This window comes from Apteryx rowi, unplaced genomic scaffold, assembly GCF_003343035.1.
Source record: "Apteryx rowi isolate R43461 unplaced genomic scaffold, aptRow1 scaffold_15, whole genome shotgun sequence".
NCBI lineage: Eukaryota > Metazoa > Chordata > Aves > Apterygiformes > Apterygidae > Apteryx > Apteryx rowi.
Window position 1 is genome coordinate 2,891,496 of NW_020447752.1, and position 21,836 is coordinate 2,913,331.

Consider the following 21,836-nt stretch of genomic DNA (forward strand, 5'->3'; position numbering starts at 1 on the left):
CGCATTTAACTGACCTGCCTCTCCCCCAGGCTTTAACAACAGGTGGTGACACTGCTAAAACAGACCGACTGAGAAAGAATCAGCAGCTTGCTAGGTAAAATGTTAGTAAATCATTTTACAGCTGAAAGAAGCTTTTGTATTAATGAAGCAGCTTTGTATTACAAGCCTAATCTGGATAACCTGGTTAATCCCTTGGCATCCTAATTYATGAATTTATAGTATGAATTCTCCAAGGTCTAGCACACTTGCTCGCAAGTTTTAATTCCTTCCTAAGTGTATCAAAATCATGCATATGAATTCTGTCACAAATGAAAATACAATGTACCCAATATTTCTTAGGCAAATGGAACTGAAAGTAAATCTCTTACACATATTTTATGTATTTTCCCATTGAAGATCATTGTAAATATTAAATATGTCAGGTTAGCCTGCAATTTAGTTAATATGATTCAAATTACTTAGCACTTAACATGTCGATTTTTTTCAAAGGGAATTTGGAAACATAGATAATCCTCACAATATGTCCACTAACGTTATTTAATTCTTGTAATATTCTTACAAGGCAGTTTAAATCAACACTTTTCTCTTTCAATAGAAATATCCTGGGGATGGCAAGCAAACCTGAGAATCTGTGCAAAAAGTCATACAGTAAGTCTACCATTGAGAGTCTACACTTTCTATAGATCAAAAATCCCCCAGTCATTCACGTTGTGCAGCTCTAGTTCCAGTAATCTTACCTATAAACATTTTTTGCTATTCTTGAATCTAGAATCCAGCTGTAGGATTCAACCTACCTTCAACTGCAGCCATGGTGAACTCAAAACCATCTCTACTTAATTTTTCTTCCATATGCAATGAAAAGCTTTTCAAAAKAATAATATTGATCTCCTAAATTCCCACAGAAAAATGTACTTAGATATACCCAAAAGGATCTTCCTTTATTTTGAAAGTTAATCATTCTAAGGTTATACTATTTCACTGTGTTTTCTATGTTTTTTTTGCTTCTGCCATAAGGCAATGTTGTCATGCACCAATAAGACTATCACAGCTTGCAAATGCAATTTTTTTTTCTTGCTATACTGCCGATACAGATAATACTTCTATAGTTTTCTCAGTCAGCACCAACAGAGAGCTGGCTCATTTAAACTATCTTTGAATTGTATCCAATTTGTCTGCAAGTCTTGATTTTTCATAGCATTACATAGTGCAGTTAAAGACCAATTTTTGCCATGGAGTCCTATTTCCTTCCAGTTCTATYTTGCATCTGTACATCAACATATCATTTGGATTACTACTAAATTCAGCCACAGCTGTATCACGTCAGTCGCATCTTCATACTTACTGCGATCCTGTTGCATTTTCAGGTGTAAACTACCCAATGTTCTACTGCTGGCAATGGCAAGCTTTGTATCGGACTTGGCATTGAGAAGACTCACCTAACCAGCCCATTTATACAGTGTAAGACCTAATAAAGACTATACAGTGTAATCCCCAAGAATAACTAAAAAGCTGGAAGCACACAGAGCAAGGATGTAGGAGCTAATGCAGTTCAGAACAAATTGAATGGAAATGCTTAGCCTGGACACATACTGACAGTAATATTCCAAGGGAATTTGATTCCTCCTTGTCAAGTAAAGTTGCTATCCAATTTCTGATGTCACCAAACACTGGCAGTAGCTCTAACAGGATACCATTGTAATTTTCAATCCTCCTTTTATCTCTTCTAATGGCAAATGCCAGAAGTGTATAAACACTTGCTATGTCACACTTTCTTCTATTCAGAGATGAAAGGAGTATATCAAACCTGGAAGTGAGGATGATACTGGGTTTTCTGTAGAACAGCAGTCAATAAATTGCCAAAATTACCAATGCAGATCTCCCAAGAGTCATTTGCAAATATTATACTTTGTTGCATGTGTTTACTTTGTGGCTTCAAGTCAGATAAGTAATGAAAGGCAAGCTAGATGCTTTGCTGATATCGGCTTTCATAACTTTGATTCAATTTCAAGSAGACAAAGATCTGGCTCACACTCTTCACAGTGCTTTTGAAGAGCCACACAGAACTCCAAATTGCCCTGATAGTCCCATTGTTTTACCATTGTTTAGTTGACCAAATATGCTTTCTGTATTCTTTTTCTTCCTAAAATAGATGAAAATGATTATCCCTATGTCATGTTATCTCATTTACAACAAAATCCAAATAAAATTTTCATATCAATTAGCTGTTTGAGACAGCAAGTTTTGCAGTCCATGCTTTGTRCAATGTATTGGATTTACCAGACATAAATCTCTTACAATGGCAATGGCAAAACCACAGCAATTGTCCTGCTACATCATTTATTTTATTTCATTCCCCATCTGTTCTGCACCATCTCGAATATCCCCAGTACTCTCCAAGTTCCTACATTTCAGCCTGTTCCTTCCTCAGAATTACTGCATCATTTATATACACAGTGCCTTTGCACTCTGGGCAGAAAAAGGAAATACAGACATACAGAGTCACTCTCTTCACCGCTAAACTCCTGCCTATGGTTCTTTTGGGTTTTCAAAAAAGGTCCCTCCCAGCTGGAGATGTACAGCTCTGCCTGCTGACTTCCTGGCCAGAATCATTACTTAGTATCCTTATTTAGGCACATGCAAAAATACCAAGAAGACAAGACATGTTGTCTTGGGGCTGAAGCAGTTGTGGAAAAGGGCCTGTCAGAAGTAACTCCACAATGTCATCATTTCATAATCTCTTATGACTCTACCTAAGAAGATATAATTACAGATGTCAATTCTGCATGACTCTTCAGGGCTACAAAACTGAATTTGAACAACAGGCAGGTATCAAATTCACATTTCTCAATTCAGGTTAGCAGATTTATCTGCAAGGCTAACCCTCCACTCCTTAGGAAAAGGAAATGTGTATTGCACCTGGTAATTGCCAAGAAAAGTTGAAACAATTTGAAGCAAATGTTCCACTGAAATTACATGATCCTTTGGTCTTCGATTCTGCCTCATCCACTGGGATTTGTGATCAGCTAAAAAAATCCTACAGTAATAATCTCTTTCACTCCATTCAAAACTTATTTTAACATCAACTCAAGCTTCCTTCACAACCATAAAATATTTTGCATATTGTTTTCCCACAGGATCAGGAGACACAGCTTAGGAGATTGGTGCAGTACCTGAAATGTGGACTATAAGGAGTACGTAGTTTATGCTGCTGAATGTTATGACTTTTATTGAACTTTCTAGGAGGTAGATTACTCCACTTTTTAAAAACGGTTTCCTAAGACACTTTTGATTTAAAAATAGTTTGGATATTATACTCACTTTACTTGTCAGACTTCTAAATTCATCATTTCGTTTCATTGTAATAATATCGTAATAGGTACAAGTTCTTCTACTTCAGTAACCTGTCTTCCACATACTTTTGATACATTCTCTTGAAGTTAATGAGAGAACTTCCTGCACCCTATACTCCTCTCGGGGATGATGGAAAGGCCAGTTGCTTTATTTATGTGACATTAATCAGAGGTAACTGGAAAGACTGTGGTAAAATAGTCTCTCCCAAATATCCAGTACCTCAGGTCTGAGCACTTACCCTACATGTAGAAAAATGTTGGATCAGGGAGTGGAGCTGGATCCCACTTCCAAGTCCTTTCAGTAACTACCATGCTATTGCGGGATTTATCTCTCAGCTTACAAAAGTAGCCCAAATATGAAAAAATGCATATACTGTCCACTTTAAATTGTGATACCTCTAAGTTCCTGTGAGGAAGGTAAATACCTTCAGAATGGTCAGTGGTTTTTAATGTTTTCTTATTCTATGCATAGACAGGGTTTCCTTTGCTGTAAAAGAAGGGGCACAACAACTGATACAGCCCGTTCAACCTGGTATTTGAAAAATGTCTCTAATGCAATCAAGAACAGTACTCAGTCTTCCATACGCTATGGAAGGTAATGACATTTAAGGGAAGGGATTGCGGGTTTTTTTAACCATAATTAGTATTTCTGTACCTTGGCAGTAAAAATGTCAAAGATCTACAGACTGAAATAAGTCAAATACTGTGAGGAACACAAAAGATCCTTTCTAGAGAAAAAGGAGGTGGCTTAGAGAATACTTCAAGCTTCTGAAGAGCTTCTCCTCTATGCAGGAAAGCGAAGGGAATTTATCAACGATATCCTAATAATATGATATAGATTCTAAGAAGGGTCATTTCTGAATACCTCAGAGTCTGAAGACCCTGTCCCGGGAATGGAGCAAACAACTTTCTGGGACAGACTTTAATACCTTCAGTGAGACCTACCAACCCTCAGTATCTCCCAAGGAAGGCCCACAAACCTGCAGAGTCAGGCACTAAGCAGACTGAGGTGTCAAGATAGAACTGCAGCATTGGTCACCACGACCCTCATCTTTCTCATTGCATCCTTTATCCCTGCCCTCCCTTCCCCTCTACTTTCTTCTTTCTCGCTTTCCTTACAACTTTGTCCTATCAAGAAAGACTGGAACTCTGACAGATGCAATTGCTGTCCTGAATTTCTCTTGAGCAGGGCTACGATGGATGCTGCTCCACAGAATCAGCTATCAGTAAGTGTCTCTAAAAACCTGCCATCTGCCATTGCCACTCTCTTTTCCAGGAGCTGCATTACCACGCTCAGCTCAGGTGGCAGTTCCTCCTGCATCCCACGCAGGCACTCCCTGTTGGGCCAGAGGAGTTGGCATTCTGCCATCCTAGAACTGTTTGACTTTATCTTGGCAGCAGATCCTGGCTTTAGAGTATCTTCTCTGCTCAGCAGTTGAGGCAATCATTCCACTTTCCTTCTGAGTCCTACTGGTCCAGGAAGAGCAGTGTGAAATTCAGCTAAGACAATGCCCCTTGTTCCATTATCCATACTTTTTTCAATAAGAAATATGTTTTCCTTTTTTTAAAAGTCCCTGTGCCAGGTGACAGCTCTCATAAGGAACAAAATGATTAGCTTTAGCAGATTTTAAGAGAAACATGCATAATTTTCTTTCCAAAACTCTAATATACTAACACCAGTCTGGCACTAATATATTTTAATATAAATCCAAATCATCAGCATATCAGTCATGTAATGTGATACAGAGGCTGTAAGGCAGATGAATGTGTAAAATAATCACTTAATTACAAAGCTGTAGCTGTAGCAGTATTTTGCTACATTATAAAATGGCACAGCATGTAAACGGGAAAAGGAGCTCAATATACAGATTACTTATTTCATGCTGCTTTCCTTTGCAGCAAACCATGCTGTCTTCTTTTTATTCAAGTAGCATGGCACTAATTTCAAATGCAAGACACTTGCCTTTCCCAGAGTACAAAGTGGGCTGTTTGAATGCGACAAGGTTTTTGCCCTCCTTTTCTCCCCGCCCYCCCAGTCTCCACACATAATCCTATAACATGGTTTATATAACTTTCTTCAAACCAGCCTTCTGATTCCTTCTTCTGTGGGTGAGAATCTATGAAGAGACTTACATATCTACCACAGACCAGAAACCAAACTAACATGCTATTTATGCACATGCTTTATCAGCATCTCTTCTGGGAGATTTCTTGCTTCTAAGCTATTGTGCAAACAGCCTTTGCTTCATAGCAGTAGAGATCTCCTTTGTCAACACTAGCATTTTGTGTCTGGCTTTACTATGGATCCTGAAAATAATAATCATGTTTCCCTTCTTTAATGATACCTACCCATTACATAGCTTTTCTCATCAGCTCTCCCTTTACAAAGTATATTACTGGCATTTCCCCTTCCTCAGGTGGAAAAGTGAGGTACAATGACTTCATCACAGTCACCCATCAGCCCAGGTGGGGACAGAATACCTATTTTCTTAATGGCAATCTTGCACTCCAGCAAGCAGACCACACTGTTTTGAGCTCAGTCACCTCACTGCAAGCAGCAACTTCTGAACAGCAGTCAGCTGTTCAACACTGTTAATCTAACAGTTATTATTAATTGATCATGCTCTTATCCACATCAGATAGTAACTTATGCCATAAAAAGTCCTTTTGATTCACATGGTACAGTGGAAACCAGAGTAAGGTAATAGGAAAATGGCTTCTCTATCTAAGCCTTTTGACTACAACAAATAAGTCTCCTTGCCTCACTGGTGTTTACACTTTCAAATGCTGGAGTGTTTCCTCTGGGAAACAATGCTAACATGCCATAGCCAATATCTACTTACAGCTTTTCCTTCATTTTCCAGTATGTACTGTGAAAATAGTGGTCCTGTTCACTACTCATGGTGTAATTTTCTTTCCTCCCATTTGCTGTTTTGTAACTTCAGCCTATTGTAAATCACATTAAAATGACTTGCTTTCTAATAGTTTTTTTTATTGGCTAATATATTTTATTTGGCACTTGTTACCTTGGTGGGGATTTCTTCTTCCAGTAATTTACTACATGTGACATAGTCCTCTAAGCATTAGTCAAAAGGAACTAACACAGTTAAAGAGCAAATTTACTCTTCACTCCTCAGGCTTGGGGTAAAAAAGAAAAAGAAAAAAAGAAAAAAAAGTAGTCATCTGTGTGTTCCTGTTATGAAAATCTATCAGTGTTCCCTATTTTGCAGAGATGACTTGCTACTCTGCTTACTTGCCACAGAAGCAGTTGACATGATGTATTACCTTATACAAGTCACTTAGGCTTGCTGTGCCCATTTATCTATTTAAAATATGAAATAACTCTCATCTAATACAAAGTGTTTAGTTTAGTGAGTTTAGTTTAGAAGTGTTTAATGAGCTGCTAGTATGTTTATTGCAAAGATTTCTAAGTACCAAATGGACATGATATTGCTTTATATATGAAAAATGATTAAAGCATCTTATGAAGTATCAATTTGTAAGTAAAAAGGGTTCCAGCTATGAAACCACATTTGGCATTACACTCTGAAGGATATGCTACAATACTTGTATTTTTTGAGAATACTTCTTTAATTTTATTACATTTCTTTATTACAATAGTTTACCAGTAGTAAGTATCTAAGCACTCCAAGCCTCTAAGAGAGCTGATTAATTTTCACACGTTCTGTCTACCAAGCAGCATTTGCCCACTGTGCTGAAAGTTTTCAGGCTACTGATTACTTTGCACCCTGCAGATTCCTAGAATTTGTTGTAGGACCAATGGTATTGCTGGTATCTTTGGCACTGGTTACATAGTTTCATTTCAGTATGAGTGAATTAGCTAAACCAGTACAAACCTGATGCATACACCCTTCTTTCAGTGTAAGGGGTACTTAGCTTGGCTTAGCTTAAACTGATTCTTAATCAACTTAATCCTGAAATAAGTGCATCCATATCTGTATGGGCACTGAATTAACTTAAAAAAAAAAACCCAAAACAAAAAAAAMCCCCACACTTTTAGTTTAATCCACACAACTTTCTCATGTAGGTTTTTGTCAGCTCATTGTTTGGACAGGATTGTAGATCCTCAATGTTCACTAACACAGCACAAATAATACTTAGACGTGCCCTCAAAGGTTGTCTGGAAAGTCTTGATCCTTTCACTTAATTCAATGAACCCACCTTGTCTGTACAGTACSCCAGGCTGCAAGGATTTTGTTGCAGAGACTGAGACTTTTAGGCACTATGAGCAGAAAAAACACAATAAATCCCTAGTGATTTGACCAACATAGGATCAAATCCCACTGCAGAAAAGAGTAGCCCATTTCCTAGTGCTCAGCCATGAGAGGAAAGAGGAACAATGGACTCTACCTGCGCAGTATTGGATACTCTGATTCTTATTAGAGCAAACACTGGCATAACCTGAGACTAAACTAACAGATTATCATGTTTCCTGAGTAATTCAAACCTTTTCAAACTGGAGTAAGAGTTTTTTCTTAAAGTGTGGAGAAAGATGCTCATCTTTGAAGGAAGGAATTTTAGGGCATGGTCCATAAATCAAGAAATAGCCCCATTACACCAGTCTGTGGAGGTGGTAAGGCACATTCCCCTTCGGGCTCATTGTTCTGGTTTCTTTCACATTCATAGAATGGCAGTTGAATCATTTCTTGACCTGCTGCTAGAAGTGTCAGCATGTTGGTGCATTTCTTTTACATTGGTATCAAACAGTCTTGGTCGTCTTCATGGACCAGACCTATACTTTACTAGCACAATCTACCACTGTCTGTATATAGGCAACAGAACCACCACTCAAAATAAGCCTTAAATGTTCCAYAGAATTTGCCCTTTATTTTAAAAGGTCTTCCAGAAGTAAAATAGTGGTCAATATAGTCAGAGCAGGACAAAAGTAATTCCATTTGCTGCACAACTCCATCAAATCAATTTATTTTAGGCATTTCTGTGATGGCCCTCATGGAGTACATTCATGCCCAAGAAGGTTAAGACCTCACTTGTAATTCTAAAGAACCAAGATGTAAAATGGCAGGTCATGACAAGCTGACAATTGCCAGGAAAACTGATAGGTAAGTCAACATTGGTCATAACTCACTCTATGATTAGGAGATCTAGGGGTGGGAAAACATCACTATGTGAGTCAAGGGCAGCATCAGATGTGTTAACATCTTTGCTTCTTTGAGTGCTGGTGCTTTTCGTATGTTTGCCTATGATGAACACATGCAACACAGGTTCCGAAATTGTCTTCCTCTCCCAAATACATGAAGCAAGATTTTAGGCAACTATCCAGACATGCTCTGAAATATATAGAGTCGAAAGATTTCCCAATAGTCCCATAAGTAGCTGGCTCTTGCTACTGTAAAGTGAAGGCTGTGAAGAGAGAAAAAGGACCCCAAGGAAGCAAAAAATGCAACCAGCAAAAGAAGGTCTGTGACTAGAAGAGAGAGAGGCTTCTTAACATTGGGTTTGGCTGCTACTCCCTATTATGCATCTCAACACACTGTCAGCAACGTGAGTGGCAGCCCRCCCATACGGCACACGGATCAGCAGGTGGCACACATACAGCTGGGCATATCTGGCAAGCAGCATGTTTGAGTTTGTCTTTGCCAGCTAGTCAGATTTTTTCAGCCAATCTCAGAATTATTTCACAAAGAGAAAGGATGACTTATCTCTCTTCTCTCCCTCTGCCTTTTTCACCTTAATACTTCACCATGGAAGTGTGGGAAATACATACTTAACGCCTGCCACAGCTGCCAAGGAGCCTTGGGGGTCTAGGAAAGGAGGGATAAGTCAGGAAACAGTTACCCAGCCTGTAAAATGAGCACAGAATAGCTGATGAACACTGCTTCATTTTCTGCAGCTTTTTAAAGGTTACATGCCAGACATTATGAAAATAAGATGGTAAAAAAATCAGAAATGTTGTGACACTTTTGACCTGCAACCCATCATGGACAACATGAATATGTTGTCCAAGAAAATATATGCAAGAAAAAATATGCAATACTGGGAGCAGGACAGTCATATAAGCTGTGCCAAACAGCACACTATACCTAGTGGTACTGACATTGTGTCTGGTTCCTGAGAGAAAAGAAAAGTGCCAATGTAGTTGGGATTTTAAACTCATTTAGTTATGCCAATACAAAAGGTCAGGACCTCCAGCTTAGCTCGTATCAATTCTGAATTGCTCTAAAAGAAACCAGGTCAAAATCGCTGCAGTTTCAGAGGTTAGACAAAGCCTAATCATTTAATCTCCTCTCTTTCAAAGCATGAGCACAAACAGTACTGAAACATGCAAAGTTGCAGTGAGCAAATACCTACATATAGGGGAGGGGGAGGAAGCTCAAGGTACCAGTTTGAGATCTTCTCTGTTTACACTTTTAATTTTACCAAGCCTTTTCCATAATAAGACAAGCAGACAGAATTTGATGACCTCCTGAGTAAATGAATTCCATAAATTGACTATAATGTCAATGAATTCATGCTTTAAGCTTGTTATACATAAACAGCTTTTTACAACAACAATCCATTTTCTTATAAGAGGAGGCAAGCTTATAAAAAGGGAAGGGAGAAAATTTTATTTCAATTTAACTCTTCCACCACATAAAGGAAAATGTGATGCATTTTTTTTAAATGTTGTGTTATATTTATCTTTTGTCTCAAAGCAGGTATCAAAGAACAGCCGGGTTTTGCTCCATGAGCAGTGAGAACTAGGTATGTTTGTAAATAAAGGAAAAAAATATCATCAACTAATAAAAAAWATATATATATATATATATTTATATGAGAAGAATCTCCCTGGGGAGTCACTATAAAGGTGGAAGAGAYAGGACATTAAACTATTGCCTTGCTTTAAGAAATGCAATTTCAATGTCCAGAATCCCAAATCCTGATCTGGGGCTCAGTTTTTAAACCCAGTAGCTGACTCTTGTTTTCCTTGTTTAGCACTTAGTGGTGAGGTATATAGACTTCATGATTATACCACAGACAACTGGTTTTATTGATGCTCAGTTAGATTTACAAACCATTGGAGAACATAATTATTCTTGTCTCTAATTTGTCTTTTGAACCAACAAACATCCCTGAACAGAAAACTCATTTTTTTCATACTGCTCACAGTTCAGGCAGTCCATACTCTCGTGACACTTCAAAAATGACAGACAACATGTACAAAAGGTAGGGAACGGCCCTGACTAAGGTATCGCACTTCAGCTGACAGTTCTGCACTTCTGTGTCTCTAAGAGGAAACTTTAAAATAAATGATCAGTAACATCCTTCATGACACACTTTGAATTGTGTACGTTTCAGTGGCACATTAGCTGAGGGACTATATGAGAATGTGCTGCTTAGAAATCAGAAATCAGAATAAGCACCATAACCAAACACTGATATGCAGCAGAAATTAATGCCAATATTTATCTTTTGGTATTTCATTGGCAAGAGAAATATCACTCAATGGCTTAGCAAATCTTATGAGTGTAGGGTAGTAATGAAAAAACTTGGAAATATCAGAGGATTACTTCAGATGTTTCTTCAAAGCTTATTGAAATAGCTGAACTTCCGAATCTATAAAATCAGGTTGGACATCTTATGAGACACATTATAAAGAATGCGATGGAAATGGGAAACTTTGTGGCTAAGACAAAAATACTGTCTCCTCCAGGATACTCTGACATTTTCATTAGTTGTTCTGACCATGATCTCCAAAGTCAAGAATGGCAAATAGAAATAAAGGGAGAAAAACAAGCTAACCAAAAAAGAGACTTTTATTACATCCACACAGGAATGTTATCAAAGGGAAAGAAACCTGAGGGAACAAGAGCTGTGAGCTATCATATTCTTTTCTATATAGCTGATGAGAAGAAACTATGAAAGGTCAAACAATTCTAATGCTTCTCCCTGAAGTTAGTCATTCTTCCTGTTGTCAATGTTACCCAGCAGTCTACTTAGCCAAGGCAAAATTGCATCAGTTCACGGCTATAGCAAGAACGAATGAATTAAAAGAAGGAAGAATGGATGCACTTGTGCATTTCCATTTTCCATTTCCCTGAAGTGCCAGCAGTCTGAAAGCCAAGCCTCATGCCCAGGTCACACTTGACTGCTTCCCTCGACAAAGCAAATGCTATGGAAATTCTGCATGTGGGAGGGAGTTCAGTTTGATGCTTCCTGTGTCCAGTTCTCCACCGGGCAGTGGGTGATTGCTCTGAAATACACATTCCTTTTGCAAAACTGCTACATACTTTGGTAGCAGGCTGACATCCCTCCCTTCCTTTGTTCCCACCCTCCTGCACATCCTAGAGCACTTGCCAAGATGGAGAAAATGGTATAGGGCACATAACCRAGAAACACAGCATGGAATCCCTGTCCAGTGAGAAGCCAGGAGGACTTCTCACTTTACTTCAGCAAGGTGAGAATTTCACCCAATGCATCAATCCTGCATATACAGGAGTTAATACACATTTTAGATGAAAATTTTAGGATTTTGTGATGACCTGGAACAGCTGTGTACAAAGGGTTAAAAATAAATATTTAGGTAGGGAAGGGAGAGATGTATTTAAATATTTTTAATGAGCTGTATGTCTCCTGAAGATAAAATTGGTCTCAGAGCTTAACATTTCAATGTCAYGGGCATGCTGCTGAATCTCCTTTTTATGGAACATAAAATCGCTAGGCAATTGGAGTAAAAAACCCACAATCCTGCTTCCTTTCCATATTCATGATAATGTTTGTCATAATAATTTAGTTTTGTTTCAGTAACAGGAATGTTGGTGTTTTTCCATTTCCCCAGTGCATTTCCATTTTCACACTTCCCATTCTAACATGAAATATATTGAAAATGGTGCCAAAATATTCAGCAACATTGAAAGAGCAGAGGAGATAGAAAATTATAGTCACAGATTTCATCTCACTCCTTTTTCTAAGTTAATCAATATTTCATTTTCTAATTCATATCTAGAGAACTAGCAATATACCCCAATGAACACCCAAATATAAAAATCTGACAAGCTGAATTTGAAAATCTGGTTTAGCAAATAGACAATCTTGAAAATTAAACCATGATTATTACAAACAGCAATCATCCTCACCAGAACAAAAGAAAGAAACATAATTACATTTTGTCACATACTCCTACCAGGAAAATGCCTCCAGAGTGAAAGATTTAACAAGTAATTTCAGGTCATCTTGCCACTAAAAACACAGGGAGATGGTAACTCAGGGTTACTGACTCTAGGGAGAGGTGTGGCAAAAACTACACTGATAATCATTATTAGTTTTTTCCCTTCCCTGCTCCAAAACTCACATTCTCTCTGTTGCTATATAGCAAAGACCATAGTGACACTTGCTGGTGCAGCAAGGAGTCTGAAACAAAATGCAAAAGGAAGCAGAACCAACTGCAGTTGTTTTCTTATTCATATCTTCCCTTGGGGATAAATGCTCTGAGGATTCTGTTTCCTGCTTGGCAGATCAAGAGATGTACAACATGTAGAGGTAATTATTCTTCTCCTGATCTAACAGTGTAAGCATTCAAATAGCAACCTCGGTTACAGCAGGAGTAGTGTGCCACTTTGCTAAACTTACTTGAGTCAATCTTCTCTTTTTTTCCGTTTATATAGACATCTGAATAAGAAAAGTATTCCAAGATTTACTCTCTCCCTTTGCCATTTACGTCTGTACCTGTCTCTTTAAATGCCAGTGTACCCTTTAAATGCCCCTGAGTTGTAATAACCTCTTCTTTCAGGGAAGAAGAACTGGAAAAGTCTCTCTTAACCTACACCTGGCAAGTATGGGGCACTTCAAATCAGTACTGATCATGGCTCTGCCAGCTTACAGAAGGGCAGTGCATTGCACTGGTTCTGCAGGAAGAACCTCAGGATGTGCTCCCAGCTGCGGGAGCCTGAGCAAATGCCTTGTACGCCTTGTTTCAGCAAGTTTTCTTCTGCAAAGGACATTGGGAGACACAGCTCTGATTCTGTTTGAGTAGGGAGGAGATTTGTGGTTGCACAGCCACATTCAAGGTTGCACCGGTTAGTGATAATGGGTGGGGTTGAAGTCTCTTATAACCTCTTCCCTCCAAACCACATCTAAAATGAGTTACCAGGAAACCTGTGTTAAAGGGATGTTGTAGYAAATACTCATTTAGCTGGTAAGAGTTTGGGGACCCTCAGGTGTCTGTTTGATACTCACAACACTAAAGATGATTTCTCTTAAAGTTTCTAACAACAACAAAAAAAGCAAATGAACAGCAAAGGGGCATTTTTGCCATTTGTTGATTATGATAACAGACAATTCTTTTTCACAGACAATTGTATATCCTAGCTGGTTATTTCATTTGATATTCGTCCTGATTAAGGCAATATGGTCACCTTTACCTGGGGCTGAATCCATTGTTCGAGTAGAGGCAACTGGAAGCATCTGACATTCCAAGTTGTTAGGCCTAAAAATCTTTAAAAAGGGAGCAGGTACAGCAAGTACATGATAAGCAATCTTGGGTTTACACCTTGCGCTCATGGTAAAACAACATTAGAAAAACTCCCAGGTTTAGTCCTCAGCTACTCTACACGTTTCAAAGGAGAAAGTCTTCTATTTTCCTTTTTACATATTTTCTCATGTTCTTTCCACATTTTTGACCTGTTCTAAGGAGTCAGGAGTACTATTCCTAACCATGATTTTGCATACATGACTGAGAGGTAAAGAAAAGGCCTGCACCTCCTCCTCTACAGTGCATTTCAGCACTGGCTATAGTGTATTATGTGATTTAACTAAATGAACTATTCAGTTTGCTCCTTGCCTGTTCTGTCATTCCTCTCCTGTTGTCCATAAATCACATCCTCCTGTCAAATGTCTCTGTTTCAGCCTTTATCTTGTCCATTTAGACTGAAAGTATCTCAAAGCAGGGGCTCCATCTTAGACATACTAAGTTAGGTACAACAGTATTTGGGAATTCTGGGAAAGATTTTATAGAGGTATTTCAAGCACTTGAGTTCTGCTAGTTGTAGTGTAAGCTCCACCTAAATAKCTTTACAATTTAGTAAGTCAAGTTGGGTGAATAACTGTTTTTTTTTTTCATTTCTCTGACTAAACAGGTATACTGAAAAAATCAAGTTGTTTTTCCCCACCAAAAATGTCCTGGTAAGGCTTTAACCAGCTAAAAAAAAAATCAGATGCATCTGGAAAAAAAGAAAAAGGTTGTTTAAAAATGTGAGGAAAAAAATATCAAAATCTGTTTTGCATCAAAACTTTTAAAATGAAAATGATTTGACTTGGTCAATCTCTTAGCTGAGGCAATTTGACAAACTCAGCATGAATTCACAAAGCATCCCAATCAAACCAAATGTGTGCTTTATCCTGAAAAAGTTATGTCCTCCAAATATCGTCCAGTTCTAATTGTTAACACTGGTATTATGGATCGGTCCTGGTTTTTGGCTTGGTACACAGCTAATCTTTTGGTCTTTAATCACTCAGTGCTTACCTTAGCATAAACAATTGAGATGTAGTGAGCACAGTGTGGAACAATCTCACCGGTAACTTTACTTTGTCTTCCTATAGCTAACCCACTGTTCAATATTCATTCCTGAAGTAATTAAGATTCTGCTGCTCATTGATAAGAGCTCATCCCTCTCCTTTGAAAAGCTTCTATGTACATTAAATAGGTTCCTTTTGGAGAAAGGATGGACAGTTTCTTTGGCAGCAAAAGTTGTTTTTTCTGCTTAATGAAGTCAGCATGTGTATGACAAAAGATGGCAAATTCCAGTCACTGTTGAATGAATTGCACTAACTGATATGGCTATCAGGTATGATCCCTCTGCCAGCCCTACAGTCACTGAACTCAGAGTTCGTTGAGTTCCAAAGGAGTCCAGTACGCTAAACAACTCTCAACTAGAACAAATGGAAGAATGAGGTGGATCCAGGCCATTGCAGCTGCAGCATAAATGCTCCCAAACAAAGCCAAGAACCCCTCTGATCAGCAATGTTCCCATTGGTACCAGGAAAAGGTTTAAAGTACAAGAAGATGCCATATCAAAAGATTACATACTGAAAAGAAATCACTAATTTGGAAACAAGTTACAACCAGGAGTGCTGAAAGGAAACAGAGAATTCCTGATGGTATTCTTTTTAAAGATATTCAGAGGAAAAGGGCAAAAAAAGTGCAATGGCTAGAATATCTATCAATGAACTAAAAAAAAAGAAGACAAGGACAGTGAATGGCAAGAGTCAAAAATATCTTCATAGCTACTAGAACTAGGAGAGTAAAAATATTCCTATTGGGCAGTAAGAGGCTCTGCCATTATCCACTTCTTTTAAGCTTGGACTGAGGGTGAATATGCTATTAAAAAAAAAAAAAAATTTGTGACTTTGTTAAAATATTTTGGATGGGAAAACTCATGTATGCCCAAAAGTAAGAGCAGGTGTTGGCCCTAAGGTGCTTCTGCGAGAGAAGCATAGCACGGGAAACTCAACTAGCAGCATGCAAAGATATAGTGAGAGAAAATGACACCGTGTGAAAAAAAAAGGCTTGGATATTGTCTTTTTTTTTTGCAAGAAGAACACAGAAAAAGAAAGCCTGAGCTCCTTCAGAGTTTTTAGGAGGTATATCAGGAATGCAACCAGAGCCCCAGGAGAGTTTCTCAATTTGCTGCCAATTTATTCAGAACAAGAAGAGTAAATACGACTTAGCAAAATCATCAGCGTAACAACCTTCCCTTCAAACACTGCAGTGTTTTGATCTCACTACTCTGAACAAAAGCTTGAGGAGAAGCATCATTTGTTGTGGTACAGGATAGCTACCTTGCCTATTTTTTAAACAACCAAGCCAGGTCAGGCACAAGAGGCTGATTGTGTTTAGTCTTAACGCACAGGTACTTTAGCATGCAGTACTCAAGTCAGACAATTTCATACTAGATATTTTTGCCTTCCACAACTCTCAAGCATCAGTCATGTGCTAGAACTTGCATGTCCATCTAGCCCAGGCATTTCCCCAGATATTGATCAAAACCCAGTTACATTTAATGGCAAACACCACCAATGCCAGAGGTTTGATGCTAAGTTGAACAAGTTAAGTATCCTGAACACAACACTGACATTTAGGAAGTCAGATCTAGCTGTGTCTTCGCTAGCCAGCTTATATGCATATCCTTCCACTCAACGAGGGCTAAAATGTTTTGGAGTAACTTGCTGACTGTAGATGACCCAGTTTCAGAAAGCTTAATTTAAGATATGTTGAAGCCATTCGAAAAAATTGTCAAGTATTCAGGGCTCACAGCACTGTGTTCAAGATAGAAAGTCAAGGATCTAATGCAGTTAGTTACATTGCTGCTGTTTCAGAGTGGTTTTGTACCTGGCAAGATCAGGAAACGGGCAGAATGAACTCCAGTTTGCCAGGATGAGATCATATGGACATATCTTGGAACTCCATTTATGGGTGTTCAGAGCTCCTAACCTCTCTTCTGAGAAGTTGCCTCTGGCTAGACACTACATATGGGGAAACATGCCCAGAAATCATTTCTGCAAATGTGGCCACCTGTGCCTCAGTTTCTTCTCTGTAAGATAAGAATACATAGAAATACTAAAATGCTCTGTGAATAAGAGAGAAGGCAAAGTTTTTGCTCRCCAGCAAAGTATTCTTTAATCATGCTGAAGCTTTCAACATGTCTCATCCTGCCATAGTGTTTATCTACCGGCTACTGTTTCTCAGAGCATCTTTCAAGATCTTCATGGCCAAGACACATGTGTAATCAAGTTGGCTGTATGGAGGCATGCTGTTCTGTTGTGCCAGGTGTCTCACAGCTGGTGTAGCCACTGGCACCAAGTAGTCAGCAAGCTAAGTCTCCATCCCATTTCTCATAATGCTTCCCCTCAATTTCATGGCCCTGTCTATTTAAAGTGATTGCCTTACTGAATTCAGCAGCTCCACAAAAATGACATGGCAGTTCACACATAGTCTGTTTAATAGAAAGCAAAGTCTCCTTCTCAGAGAGACCAAAAGCACTTTCACATATGCACCTCCACCTAAGAAAAAGTCARTATGGATTTGGACCACATTTCATTTGCTATTATCCTGTGAGCTAGAACTCTCTTGACTGGATACACTGGCAGCCCAGCTTGGTCCATGGGTAGTTTACTACTTCTTATTGCTATGTAGGCTGCTGCTCCAAACTCCAGCTTGTGTTTGTACTTTTTGTATTCCCCTCTTGAGGTATCCTGTAATCTCTGGATAGATGCTAGTGTAGCACATACTGCAATGGCTTATTAACCTGCAATGGCAGATTACACTAAAATAGACTATTTGACCCACAATCTGTTTTTCCTCCTTTTTTTTCTTTGAAATGAATACCAATGAATATATTGCTGTCTGTCGTTTTCTTCTCCTCTATGCATTAGGACAATGCACTGTCCTGGGTGTTTCAGGTTACTTACTGGCCCAGAGTGATAGTAGTCCCCTTGACCCTCACCTTCCAGTGACCCCTGGGGCCATGGCTTATCCTTGAGCATCCATTCATGGAGAACATAAAAAAGAGTCTTTCTTGAATGTTTTATTTCCAGAATCAAATTAAGACCTAAAGTACTTTCTTCTTAGATCTCAGAGGCATGTAATTGCACTGGAAGCACAGATACTATTTTTTAAAGAATTGTATGGTCTGCAGTCTTCATGGATGCAAAGACCTTCTTAATTATGTACTCACTGCACTCATGTCATCTGCCTAGGGCTAATGTGAACCTGAAACAACAGCCCTAAGAAGCATATACTGCTTTTTATACTATAATGTAATTTCAAGACATGGGCCTGCTAGTAGGTGTTACAAAACAGGTGTTTGAAGGTTCTACCATGGATGCAGTAGCAGGAGGAGAGTCCATTCATCCAAGCAAATAACCCTGGTACCTAGCCTAACATGAAAGGCAAAGGGAGGCATCCACTGCTATAATCACTACCTCTTCAGGTAAGAGAGGTATCCCTTGATCTGCACCTGTTGTTAATGCTGTCTGTCTTTGAAGGAAGGGGCCCCTACACCCAAAGTAATTATGTGTGCAGAAAGCAAAAGGGGCTTAGCCATAAGGGAGCTTGTGTCAACATGTGCCAAGGACCCCATTTGCTTCTGTTAGGGGCAAGTGGCCTATAGACACGTTTCTCAGTCCATAGCTTTCTCACAACTGGCACCAGTACCAGAGGCTTAAAGATAGCATCTGCTTCTGTCAGCCTCGAAACATGGCCATCACAGTTTGCTCCTGCAGTTGCCATAGGAGCTGCTTGCTCCCCTACATTATGCTCTTGAAGGGTGGGGCTCTTGAGCTGTGACATTCTGACAGAGCAGTAGGGTTTGTAACGGGAGATGAAAAGACTCTCTGAAACACAGAGTCTGATCTTTCACCTTTTGAAATAAATGCTTAAAAACAAAGAAAAAGAGAAAACAGCCTGATAACTCTTCAGAAGGAGACTGTCTCTTCCTTGATCCCCCTCTCTCTGCCAGAGATGAGATCTGTGACCGTTGCCCTTGTCCAAGAGAATGCGATATTCAAGAAAGCTTCTCAGGCCTCTAAAAGGAAAAAAMCTAAGAAAGCAAAAAATTAAGGGAAAAGCAGAATGCCTGTGTCAACCAGCAGGCAAGTTAAGACCGAACCTCTTTCTCTGTATGTCTATAGTTATGTCTTTATTCCCATCCATGGTCCCATCAGTAATATTGAAGGCAAAGGCTTTAGGACAGTTCTGGTCCTTAGTACTTGCCCACTGGTAGTACTCTGAAATACAAAGTTCTAGCAAAACTACAAAAGTGATTTTTCCTTGCAAAACACTTAGGAGAAAGACAAAGACTGATCTTGGTTTARCATATTAGGTAATTGAGAACAGTTACATTCTCCATATAATGACAAACTGAGGTCACAGAGAGCAGGAAGAGAGGTGAATTTGATGTCAACAGTTTAAATTATCTACTCAAGGTCACATTGCAAGTCTGTGTCGGCCCTGGGATTAGAAGCCAGGAGCTATTAAATTCTCTCTCTCATTCTCAAACTGCTAGGCTAGGGAATAAAGCTCCCTGTAGGGAGGAATATTTAAAAAAAAAATAAAGAAGAAGCTTTGTTAACTGAGTACAGGCCCTAGAGTAAGACTTTGACACATGTAGTATCACAAATGCTCCTCTATCCCTCACGTATCCTCCTCGACCTCCTCTGATTGACAGAAGCACTGACAACTTCTCAAGACCCATCTGATCAAAACTGATGATTATAGCTTCTGGGGGTTGAGAGAAGGGGAATTAAATGTAGTTCTACAACCCTAGATGTGAGAAATAACTTCACCCCTTGCACCTAAGACAGGCTAGCAAGATGTCCCTGATAGCAGCTGGTGTTAAATCCACTGACAGCTTTACAAAGCCAGTAATAAAAAAAAAGGGGGGTTCTTCTTTCCAGTCATTAGATGAAATGTAGAAAATAGGCCACCAAATAACAAACTGCTCCAAACTCCCACATAACAGCAAGTGGGAGGAGGAAGGCTATGACGCACTTCAGTCTAGGCCTTTATTATTACATTTAGCTGTCAACATTTCAGAGCAAACACTTCTAAGATATTCCCCAGCCTCTGACTGCAGCACAATTTGCTATTATAATGCTTTCCTTCATGAAAGGAACATGCTAGCATATGATTTCCTCCCTTGTTTTCAAAAAGCTTTCCACAAGTTTCATGGACACAAGGAAAGAACACAATGTCATCTTCCACCCTCTGGATAATCTCTTATCCTGCCTTCTCCATGCCTTCCCACTACCTCTAGGGCTCATGTAAGACATACTACTTTTAATCCACTTGACAAGCATTGGGGATTCTAAGAGTCTAGCTTTAAGGCAGATGCTTTGCAATGAGATGGACATCCCAGATATAGCCGAAGAGAGAGAAGAGACAACAGTAGGTCCCAGCTGAACCTCGCTTTACTTTGTACAACCTAGTAGCAACATAAATACCACAAATAAAGCAATGACTATCACAGAGTAAATGCTGAATAATTTTTGAGGTACAGAGAAATGTCACTTCTTGTAACAAATAGTGAACACATATAATGGAAAAAAATACTTTAAAGCACCAATTTTTGAGTAATCAGCTATGTTTACAGCTAGATTCAGGATTTAAGAGACCAAGATTTCTAACTATTTTCAATCTGAAACTCCAACTTAACATGAAACTTTTCAGAATAAGGACAGGTTTTTGGCTATGTTTGAGCACTGTTCACTTAAGCACAGTGTAGGTATGACCATTTACTGTGCCCTCCAGATAGCAGTGTGATACAATAAGCATTCATTATGTATTCTATTTTCTCAAGCACTATATTCCTCAAAGCTCAAGAGTGCTGTAGGTGCAAATGATAGATAAAGGAAAAGAATTAAAACATAAATGCAAACAAGATTTGAGATTAAATCAGCTAGAATAGATGGCAAGAGAAACCTACACATTTCAGGACTAAGCTGGTCACTGACTGTGAATGAGAAGAGGTTTTAGTCAGGCTAAAATACTAGATATGTCTTATACACCTTTCTCCACCTGACATTCATACCACAACACCTCTCACTCCAGCATCTGATTATTATGGTGACCTTCTCGGTCATATTTACCCACAACTAAAGACAGATATTGCACTAGATCCTCTGCTGCTGAAATGAACTACACTCATTGATACCAGTATTCAGTGATGCCTGTAGTTTGTCTGTTTTCAAACAAGTTTGGATCTGTCCTGTTGTAAATGAGATGAGCAATTTCACTCACCCACATCAGCAGAGTTTGGTTTGCTGTTGGAAATCAGACTAGACGGATTCGTGATTTGTTTGGTATGTTAATGCTCATGGTCCTACACAATAGCCATAATTTTTCCCTTCAAACGCTTTCTCAGAAATGATTTGGCCCATGGTATTCATTAAATAAGCCAATGATAAAGTTAATACTATTATTAACCAGGCAAACACAGCCCAGATAAAACAGGGATTTACAACAGTATGATCATGTTGGCTCCCACCTGGTGACTTATTCTGGCACAAAAAGGTAATAAAATACACAGACTGTGCTTGGAGTATGTCTACCCTCCTAATAAAACTTGGTTTCAGTTCTTTGGATTTCTTTTGATGATAAATTAGGAACAGCTGATTGACAAATGTATTGTTCTTTCAATAACAAAACTTTAATTTCTCCTTACTGTAACATTTGAGTAAAGAACACCCCAAATTTGTAAAAACAAGACTTCTTTGGTATCAAGCCATGAAAGATTACATGATGTTGTCATTGGAAATTAATTAAAGCATGAAATAGTAGGAGGAGAAAATACTTTTTAAACATAAAATGGCAGTGCAATAGCCTACTGAAAGGCTATTTCAGTCACATTTTTAACAAGCATACCTCATTATGTTTAGTAATAGGAAATTAGACCTCCAGGACAAAATATTGAGAAAAATTGTTTACAGCATATACTTCCAGATCTCAAAAACTTACCTTAACATATTTTTAAG